This window comes from Lepidothrix coronata, unplaced genomic scaffold (genome assembly GCF_001604755.1).
Source record: "Lepidothrix coronata isolate B3197 unplaced genomic scaffold, Lepidothrix_coronata-1.0 Scaffold111, whole genome shotgun sequence".
Classification (NCBI taxonomy): Eukaryota; Metazoa; Chordata; class Aves; order Passeriformes; family Pipridae; genus Lepidothrix; species Lepidothrix coronata.
The window spans coordinates 2,419,034-2,430,146 of NW_016690291.1; the positions used below are offsets into that span (position 1 = coordinate 2,419,034).

The window sequence follows — 11,113 nt, forward strand, 5'->3', positions numbered from 1 at the left end:
GGCTGCTTTTGCTTCCCAAAAGACAAAATGAGAGCAGACAAAAAATTAACAGATATGCTCAGTTCTTGTCTAGACCTGGTAAATCTCAGACTAGAGGAGCACTATGTAGAGAACTCCATTTTCTGCCTCTCTGGTTGTGCTGTTGCTAAAGATATCTGAGCTTTTTCTCTTTTAGTTCTTCTCTTTCTTTTCCTTCCTTCCTTCCTTCCTTCCTGCCTGCCTGCCTCCCTCCCTCCCTCCCTCCCTCCCTCCCTCCCTGCACCCAGGGACCAGGGAAGGGATAGGACATGGAAGAGGGACAATACAGGTAAGCAGAGTCCTAGAGGTTGGGCCAGCGTACAGGCCATGGCAGGCACAGCCTCAGACACACTCTCCCTGTTTCAGTCATCACTACAAAACGTTGATGTGGGGATGTAATACAGTGGGGATCAACAAATAGCTTCCAGAGATTGGCTCACTCCTGTCAGTCCACCCATCTTCTTCACATGACCTGATAGATTACAGACCAAGGGAAGAAAACGAGACAGGGAACAATTGGTTTTCTCAATTTGTCTATTAGTTAAGCCTAAATCAAAGCTTGATTTCTTTTCCATGTTGTCTTCCAGGTAACTTTTGATCTTAGTAGTAGCAGTAGGCTTTTTTTTTTTTTTCTGAGAAGTTCAGAACTGTACACTGCTTGCAAAATCATTTATAGCATAAGGACTCGTACTTTGGCCAGCTTGGGTTTTAAGCCTTTATAAGTCTTCTCAGTAATGCCTTATACCTCCCTTTGGTGATATGCATAGCCCAGCAGTCAGAGTCTGAAATGCAATGCAAATGCTAAAGCAAGTGCCTTCCCCCATTGCCAAGTTAGTGAGCCCTGCACACGACACAGGACAAGGAATACAGCCCTCAGTGGCAGTCCCAGGGGTGCAAGCAGACCTCTTTCTAATCAAAACACTTGAAGTTTGAGCAAAATGCTAGTTTTTTGAATCTTTGTGGAAACAAATCAAAATTTTATTCAAGACAAATACCAACCAGAATAGCTATTTTCCTGTCAACTACAATCAACAGTTATGACTGTAGGAATTTAAATATCATTATTTCATGCTATTAATAACATCAGCACTTCAGATAAAACATGAACTGACTAATCCAAGACAATATAAGCAGTAACTCCAAACCCAGTGCTTACTCCTGCCTCAGTGCTTACTCTGCTAGGCCAGGACATTCATTGGTATTCAGGAACTGCCACCTGAAACAGAGATTCAGGTGGGCTGTATCCACACACATATTTTTAAAGCTTTCATACTCTCCGCACGTGGATTGCAACCCTTCCTGATGAGTCTATCCATGCTCCTGAATTTTAGATCCGACACTATATTCATTTAAGCTCATGACAACATGAACAGATTTCTATTCACTGAAAAGAAATTGGCATCCCATACACATTTCACTGAAACAGTACTGGTAGAATTGGCTGGATAGCCCTTAATTCCACACTAACTACTTTGCAATCATATTTTTTTTAAAGAGATTACCTTCACAATGGCATTGAAACTAAAGCACTTTTAAAATGCACAGTATTCTCAAGAAATAACTGAAATTATTTCTGTCAGTAATAAAGATGTTCTTTTTAATGACAACTCTCTGTTATCTGAAGTGAAAGACTGTCAGTCCCTCATTCAAACTGTTGCATGCTCAAGAAGTACTTATTGCTGCCTTTTTCCTCAATTGCTCTCATAGGCCTTCATGTTTAGGGCACTTGTGAAATAGCATCAGCTATTCTTCACCCCTCATTGGGAAGGGATGGCATTATCTACCCACAATCGATGTTCATGGGATGAATGCCACGTGGTAGCACCTCCTGGAAAGAACCACGCTCCATTTTCCTTAAATCTATTCATTTTGTGCTTCATTTCCCCCTCTTTTAAATGGTAGTAGCGACACTTCTGTACAATGTTTATACAAAACATGCTGAAACACAGAGAACTGTTTTTTAAAATAATAAAAATCACTCAAAGTAAGTAAAAGGAAGAGATGTAAATTAGGCTTTGATGAGCATGCCCACAGTGTGTGGCATCAGACTGGTAGTTGTCATTCCACCTGCAATTCTCTACATCATGCAAGGCTGCTCAGTGTTACCAGACAGTCTGAATGCAAAGGAGTAGTTAGAGTTATTCATTTTAGCAGCGGTGAGAATCAGATGGAATGAAAATTCCCTAGTCAGTGGGAGGGTATACAAGGATGAATAGAGCAGAGATGGATTTCAGGTCTAAGGATTTGCTTCCAGTTAAAACACAGTAAGTATGCATTTATTTCTAGTGTTTATATGTTTATGCTAAAGCAAAAGAGAAGTTTAAAAAAACCCCAAAAATGTAGCAGAAACATATGAATCGTCAACAGAGCTTCAAGGGGTATCAATTAGGATACATATGTTAACATCAATGGGTCTGTGCTCAAGATCTGGCTCCAAGTGAAATTTTCAGCTTACTGGTTATTTAATCAAGCATCAGGAAGAACTAAGAAAAAAACCCAAACCACAACATTTCCTCTTGGTACTGATATAATTAACACTTTTAATTTTTTGTAAAGCAATTGCATGGCACATGAGTAAATTACTTGCATTTCAGCCCACTGCAGCAGCAGTTTCTGTGCACAGTGGCACCATCCTCAACCAGAAGAGCAGATTTCTTAAGTCAGCAACAGAGCTGTGCACTCCCAGGCAAATCTATCTCCAAGATAGCCTTGTGGGCTCTGCAGATATTAACTGTCATGAAAGGAGCCCAAAGATTTGCTGGTGTTCATTTTGATTAACGTAATCTATAAGCAATAAAACCGAGACTCTCCACAGCACAGGGAGCTACAGCTGAGCATGGCAACATCCTGAGTATATTGGCATCATAATATCCTTCAGTCTCCTAATGTGTCTGTACCTAATTTCCCCCTGGGCTCAGCCCCAGTCCTCACGCACAGAAACTGGAGAAGGAGTAAGAGCTTTTGGGCATGAAAACTGGTAACAATAAGTTAATTACTTTCAGCAAAGACATATTTCTCAGTGTGACAGTGCCAAAATTTAACTGTTTGCCAGAAATCTTTCATGTCTTCAAAAATCTTGTAATGATGTTATAAAATGATAGTCTTAAGCGTTGCTTAATATCAGCAGGTAAAGAGCAAAGGAGTTACTCATCTTCCCTTCAGACTGTCTGCTCCAAAGGTCCCAAACAAGTCAAATGCTGAGCCCAGATGACTGCATTGCCTCACATTTCTCCAGCTACTGAATTGAAGATATTTGAATTATTGGATCTTCAGACTTCAGACAACTATATTTAAGATTTTGGAGAATTTAGACAGTGTAAAGGCTACGTCTCTGGCAATAACAGTATCATAACTCAGCCTGCTGTGAGGGAATACCTCTGCTTCCAAGCTTACAGTACCTCCATTCATACACACAAGAAAGGACTATCAATTTGAATCTTCATATGATTTCTAGGACTGTTTATGGAGGATGACATTAAAATATCTTGTTTAAAAAAACAATCTTATCTTGTAAGCCCTGATCACTCATTAGGAAGGTATTAGAAAGAAAAAAACTCCAACTCTTAATTAAAAGAGTACCTGTACATCTTGATTCCTCTAGCAAGCGTGACCTGTGTCAGTCAGCTAACCCCCTGTGAGCCCAGTCCCAAAAGTGATCACATATGATATGCTAGTCTGGGAGCAGCACACAGCTGTAGAGCCTCCACTGAGCCACTCCTATTTAATGTCTAGATCATGAACATGTTTTAGGATCAATCAGACATCAAGCTATGTGGTCCCATTTAGACCGGACTACTTTAGGACTACTGGCACATAATTGCCAATTAAAATTTAGGTAACCGTGGAAAACAAAAGTTCAAGGCTTCTGAAATGTAAGTGTCTTTAAGAGTTAGAATGTAGCAGAGAAGAATTCATTGAAGATCACATTTTGGATGATGGATTCTTAAACACATACCCTATTATTAGCACTAATATAAGGTCATAAGAGCGTGGATTTAGCCTTTTATCCAACTCTTTTATCCAAATATTTTGTAATATATTTTGCCTCTAGTAAAAAAAGGCCTACTTAAATAAATTCAAGGGAAAGGGGAAAAGATTTTCAGTTATTTAAAAGAATTGAGCAAAAGAGGAAAATGGAAAGGGTAAAAAAAACCAGCCTAAATACTTTTATTTTCATTTTTGTTTAATATGTGTTAAATGAGTTTGGTTTTGAAATGAAAGCCATTCCTTCATTATAAACATTGACCAGCTCAAATCACATATTTGTTTGAAGTTGTTCCCACAGCAAATGCAGCCAATAGCTGAAAAGTTCTGGTTTTGTTTGAAAAAAGACTTAATAGCTGTAAAGCTCCTCTGCTTTGCCCAAATACACTGTTAGTCTAATAAAATGCAGTTGTTCACCCTCCTAACCATGATGTCTAGAACTCAGTATCTTTTCTGCAAAGAGGTTCTGAGATGCGCAATGAAAACGTACCTCTGCTTTGCAGAAGTCACACACAGCAAAAAAGTCCAAGAGGAGAAACAATCCTAGGGTAGTGCCTGGACCTGTCTCTCAGTTATGGGGAAAGCCATGACATTTAGCTTCAGTTAGACACCGTGACATTTAGATGGCCAAAATAAAGCAAAACAAATTGCAGCACGTACCTTGTGCACAGAGCGTGCTTTGACAGCCAGAACATGCTGGCAGGATTTTGTGCCACACTGAATTACTCTCTAGAGTGATATGACACTGAATCACCGTGTACAGGGGTTGTATTAACCAAACCCTGACATCTTTATCCATGTACATAGTATCATTGCATTTAAGGAACTATTCATATGCATGAAAATTGGAGGAGCCAGGAAGATGCCCAGTCACTTCTGCAGGGCTTTTTTTCTCCCCAAAGTTTATAGAGTTTTTCATATCATAATTTTCTTATCACATGTCCTTGGCAAATATTATTTCAAAATGCCACTAGAAGTGCTCTCTTCATACACTGCAGTTAGGAAGAAAACCTCTCAAACATAGACACAAAGGCAGCAATGCAGCTACACTCAGAATAAAGTAATTTCATAACCTCATTGTATTCCTTTCACAGTCTGAGCTTGGTATAAGAAATTAACTTCACTCTTGACAGCAACATACAAAATGTATTTAAAGATCTTTTTCAGCACATGCACCATTAGTGTTACAGCTTCCTGCTTTGCATCAAAAGCCCACAGGAAAACTACTGACCCTGCAGCTTCTCTGTGCCTGCTTTGGAGGAGATGGTACACAAATCCCCTTTCCCCCACCCACTGTAGTGCTATTCAGGAGTCAATTCCCATGAAGGAGCATGTTGCATATTCAACAGCTGACTGTGAACTGCCTTATTCCTCTGCTAGTATGATTTTTCACTTGCTGTTCTATTCACAAGTGAAATAAAGTGCACTGGGGCCTCAGTTCCCAGATCTTCACTCATCCACCACTGGGATTCATGCGGGCTTCTGGGTTTAACTCACTCATGACAGAAAACTAAACCTGGCTGAAAGGAGCTGACAAAAAAAGCCTAGAGCTTTCTTTAGGTTTTTGGCTCTCAACAAGGCAGAGACTCTGGAGGGTATGGTAGGAGCTGACCTGCAGGGAATCAATTCATTCCAGGTTCTTCCTGAGGGGGTCGTATCAGACAATTCATGTCCTCAATGGATACAGAATGACTATTTGGGTTTGCAGGCACTGAAGATAAAGACCTAAGGCTAGAAGCAGCTTCTTAGCACTGATGTAACTGGGACTGTGTTCAGAAGTTAGAATGAGATTGAAAAGTAAGCCTATATTTATGTATTTAATATGTCTAAAAGACATCATTAAAAATAAAAAAGTAACTCCCCCCCTCCAGGATTATTTTCTTCAACTGGCAACACAGAGTTTCTAGGACACTACAGCCTTCACTAGGTACTGCACAGAGCCATTCTCCTCACACTAGGAGAACCCCACAGTTTCAGCTCTGAGCTGGTCCTCCATGGAATCCAGGACTTCATTTGTTCCAGTATCTATGCAACCAAGAACATATTCTACAAAAAGTATTATATCCTTTCAAAAAGACAATCATGGTAAGAGCATGCTGGCTTCTTATACATAAATAAGGTAAAAAGTTAATAAACAGAATTGTGAATCAAACATTTATATCAATTGAATTTGTGAGATGTGGCTTTTCTCTCCTATGAAAAGAAAGAGTTGCATTATTCTAGGACTTGTTTGAAGCTTGCATCTCTTTATAAAGCCACATAAGTTATACTGATAAATTCTCTAGTAATCCTGGTTTGTTTGGGTTTCATTTGAATTTTTTAAAACATGGCATGCTACATATTTTCTTGAAAGTTGTGTGCAGGGTTTGAACCAGTCAGGGAACATCACAATCTCTAACACATTAATTCTCCAGGAAAAAAGGGAGGTTTAGGATAGGACAAAGCAAGGACTAAGATGGTAATTTTAGAGTGATGAATTACCAGCAATCAACAGCAAATGAATAAAAATCTGTTGGTAGACATGATCAGATTTAATTACTAGTGATGGTCAAACCAAAAGTAGAACAAAAATATACTGGAAAAATATGACAAACAATTATACATTTATACCAATTAATACAGACATTGCACATCTATCCACTCAATATATTTCATAATGGCCTTTCAATTCATACTCCTGAAAGTAACATTTTACTCCTTCTGAAACACTGCAAAGGGATATTTTTGCTCAGTTGAATAACTATGAAACCATCCACATATTGCAACCAGATGTCATTCTCAACTACACGATATCGAAGACTAAATTCTAACACCAATGCTCAAATTTATCAATTTCTGCCCTCAGATTCTGAGTGCTATTTTGGTTTGGAATGATACCTGCCACTTATAGGCTTTAATTTATTTTCTTATTCAGCTATCTTCTTTCGAACAAAAGTGGTTGAAAATACACAGCCCCTCTCCTGAGGTAGCTTCTCTGGCACAGTTGAAGAAGATGCTCCAAAGAAGTTGACACTTTCAAATTATAATTTACTTCCCTCCATATATAACCAAATGTCTGTCTCCTGCTTTCCAGAGGAATCTCTGAATCTTGGAGAGAATAAATTGCTTTCAGTCAATGTGACTCAAGCTTCTTGACACAGCTGAGGTGGGCAAAATAACGAGTGTGTTTAGATACCAACAAGCACAAACTGCTCAAATACAGAAGTGGGCATTACTAGTTTTCATTAAATATATTAAAGAGATTAAAATTAAATTTATATCACAGCTTGTCTGCAACACAAAGGTAAATGGTGAGCACACTCTTTCACGAGTGTGGAGTCTGACTTTCCCTGCCTTGCTCCCTTTGACTAACAAGGAAACAAGTGGAAAGACAGCACTGAAGCCCTTAGCTGTCGGCCTTTGCCTGCCATTTTGTGGGAGAGAACTAGAGTGGAGAAACAGAAGGTGGAAAAGGCTGGTTCCTCTTTGTAGCACTCAGACAGGAGGATAATATTCCCCACTTGCACGATACTGCTCAGCTGGTACCAGTGTTCATATTAACTCTCACACAGCTCTCAACAGCCTGTGACAATATAGCTTTTATAATTCAGTATGGAAAATAAGCTTTATATGCTGATACACCTATGGCTGCACCAGGTACATCAGCACAGCAGTGAAACATGTTGGCAGAGAGGGAACGGGGCCAACAAGTCCACTGAGTGAGCAGACTTGGCACTTGGTGCTTTGAAAATCCCACTGTCAATCTCTTGGGAAGCCAGAGCTGTTGACAAAAAGCAGTGCAATTATTGGCACTGGGTTGTACAAAGGTTACACCATAGAAACTTAACATTCCCCATAAGAAATGAAGGTGTTAAAATATAAGATAAGATAATGAAAGAAAGCAGCATGAGTTCCCTAAGTTCAAATCAGGTAGACAAGCATTTTGCAGAATTAACCTTATTAAAGAGACATTGTCACTTTAAAAATTAATCTAAACCCAAAACAATTATAGCAATCAGTGAAGATAAAAATTACCTATTAAACATAATTAATTCCAAAAAAGTGTCAACTCTTTTACTTCCATCTTTATGTTTTTCTGTAGTAGACTGCCAGGTCCATATATGTATTTTCACTTCTGTTTACAATAGATTGACTTTGACTATTGCTAGTCTGTACCAGAACATCAAGTCATTCACTCTTGGTATTAATTATTCTTCATTAGGTTTAGTATGTATATTCTACTTTATAACAAATTAATAATAATACTGAGGTCAGAGAAATGAAACATAAACTTAGGGTAGGAAATCTCCACTCACTTCATAGAAGCACTTCCAGCTCAATCACAGAAGAACAATGTTTTGTGTACATCTTCTCCAAGATGTTTTTCACCACATGGGACCTTTTTTATTAAAAAAGCCTCCAAAAATTTAAAATGAAATCTTTTAAATAAAAGCTTGACAGAATGAGGAACATGTCTTGCATGCTAATCCAGTATCTGTATTTTTGATATCTCAAGCCTGAAATACAGCAAGGAGAATAAAATGTCTTTTAAAATCTTATTCTTTCTAAAGGGAACTATGCAGGCTTCATGATATTATCTATGACACTGATTTTTGTTTCAACCTCTATTAAGAAATGTAGCAAAGAACTTCATTACTCAAATTAATTAGACTTCAGTGAATGCATTCATGAGGAAACTACAGCACACAACATGAACAACAGGATCATAATATGACACCGCAGAAAATCTGGTGAATAATTTCTTACCCCACTGCACACAGTTGCAGAAGTCCAGATGCATATGGATACTGACTCTGTTTTAATCTCTGGGCACCAAGGACCTTGACAGTTTTTAACATTCCATTAAATTCCCATTTAATCTTAAAAGGACCAAAGTATCTTAAAATAAGTGTCTCAGTCTTTATATGGCACTAGCATTTTGCCCCCTACAAATGCACACCTCTACTTTGACAAGCACTGCGTGGTCCTTCACGAGGGATCTCACCATGGGCAGAAAGGTGGGTTAATAATAATGCCAAGGAGCTTGTGCACAACTGAGCCTCCTGAAAATCCTAAACCCTGAGCACAAGGGATGTGCTGTCCAGTGGGTACAGGCTGCAGGCTAACATTATTAAATTACACATTGAAACAATGAAACACAAAGCTACAGTTTATTAGTCCAGCACGGAGAATAATTGCTTCAATAAAATACACTATAGCCAGTAAGTCAGTTTTTACTATGTGGATTAAAGCATCCTTGCCCAAAGACAGTTATTTTTGCTTGCTCTTTGCATGGTTTGGCTCCTCGGCCAATGGCTTCAGGTTGAGGGGACACAACAGTGCAGTGGAGATGGGAGTATATCGTCCAATTGCCAGGGACAAGAGGAGAAGCAATGAACTTCCAGGGGAACACAATTATTTGAGAGTTCTTCACTTCCAGTACTTTAAACTTCAGTCAAATGCATTATCTAGCCAGGTAGAAACCAACAGGAAGTATTGCTAAACAAGTGATGCATTTCCTTGAAATGCAATAAGCTTGATACTAGCCCCCTTACCAGATATTTCTTTCAATTTAGCTATATCTGTTTAAAACAGAAGTTCAGTGAGACTATAAAGTCTCCCTTTTTTATGTTAATTCAGTGAGAATGAAGAATGACTTGGACCATGTGGATAATGTTTCAAATTCTGAAGAATCTTGCCTTACGTTATTAATTTTATTGATGACAGTGAAGCCAAATGGGCTTAATTTAAATGGCTTTTCCAGCACACATATTCCTTGGAAGACTTCAACTGTGAAATAAGGATGCTACTACCTATGGCACACACAAAAAAACTGCACACAAAACAGCTGGCCCTCCTATGCCTCTCAATAACTCAAAGCTGAACTAAGTAAACTATTCACTGCAGTGGTTATTTCCTAGCTAGTACTTCTCTCACAAGGCACAAGAGATGTTAACAGCTGGACATTTCTTTGAATCTGTACTGCACGATATGGAAGTGACTCATAGCACGGCATGACTCTGCCTGCTACAACAGTTACAGTCACTGAGCTGCTTCAAATTTGTGATGAGGTGTGAGAGAGTCACAAATCAGCTTTCTAGCATTACACATACAGATTATATATTAAGGATAATAAATTGATACTGCAATCAATATTCAGATGTTGCATTGTGTTATTGTAACTGATTAAAGCTGTTGGCCACAATGTCTCATCTGTGACGAGTACTGTCATTTCCCTTTTATATTATAACAGTGTAGAGTCTGGGCTTGCAAAGAACTCTTGGAAGAGACTCACATTCAAGAGAAGATACTTAAGCTTTCAAGTGCTCCTTGCAGCCATGAGCACAGCCCAGGTTATCCTAATGTTTTTTTCTTGCATAGGACCAAACCTCTTTCTGAAACACCTGAGGCTCCTCCTATACAGCTCTGACCTGCCTCCAGGGCAGCACAGACCCTACTCTTTACCTATCCATGCCTTGGGGATGATATACTGGACACATTAAAACACAGCAACTGAAATCCCACAACCTTGACAGACTCATCCTTCTGTGACAGCAAAGACTTCTATGGAAAAACTGAAGAATGCAATCAAAAAATAATTAGAATTATCAGTTTAATTACTGCATTCATTTTCTAATGCTAATACTGATAGGAAACACTAATTGTTGTTTACTGTGGGATGAATATTTAAACTTGACACAGAAGTGGGGGAAAAAACTGGTTTATTCCACTTGGAATAGATGTCAACTGCAGACACACAAACTTTATAACATTTTAATTTTTAAAATGACATGGTATCCTATTAATACAAAGACACAGAAGATCTGTATATGAAAAATTATAGAATATATGATCATGGTACCCTCAGAGAACAGCACTCAAATACAGTTTTAAAAAAAATCAAAACAAGTTTGAATATCATGAAATATTAACAAATACATGTGGTTCTTTTAATTCGCATTTTCCTGCTCTTCTTTTTAGGGTTTATACTTACAGGCTTCTTTCATTCAACCAGAAAGGTTTAAAAATTAACTCTTTTTGAAATGTAAAAAGATATTCTCATCAATTTAGGGAAATTCAGGAATAAGAACTTCAAAAAAACCCACCCAAATTGTGACAATTGGCAGCACTG

The 11,113-nt window shown here is 38.4% G+C and overlaps 1 protein-coding gene across 7 annotated transcripts in view; it reads right to left on the reverse strand.

Annotated features, from left to right (window-relative positions):
• Positions 1 to 11,113, reverse strand: part of EVC2 (EvC ciliary complex subunit 2) — a 76,479-nt gene continuing 65,366 nt past the window's right edge. For all 7 annotated transcript variants that reach the window (XM_017824573.1, XM_017824572.1, XM_017824570.1 and 4 more), the window contains one exon: positions 1 to 11. The gene's annotated coding sequence lies outside the window, so the exon portion shown is untranslated. The remainder of the gene's footprint in view (positions 12 to 11,113) is intronic.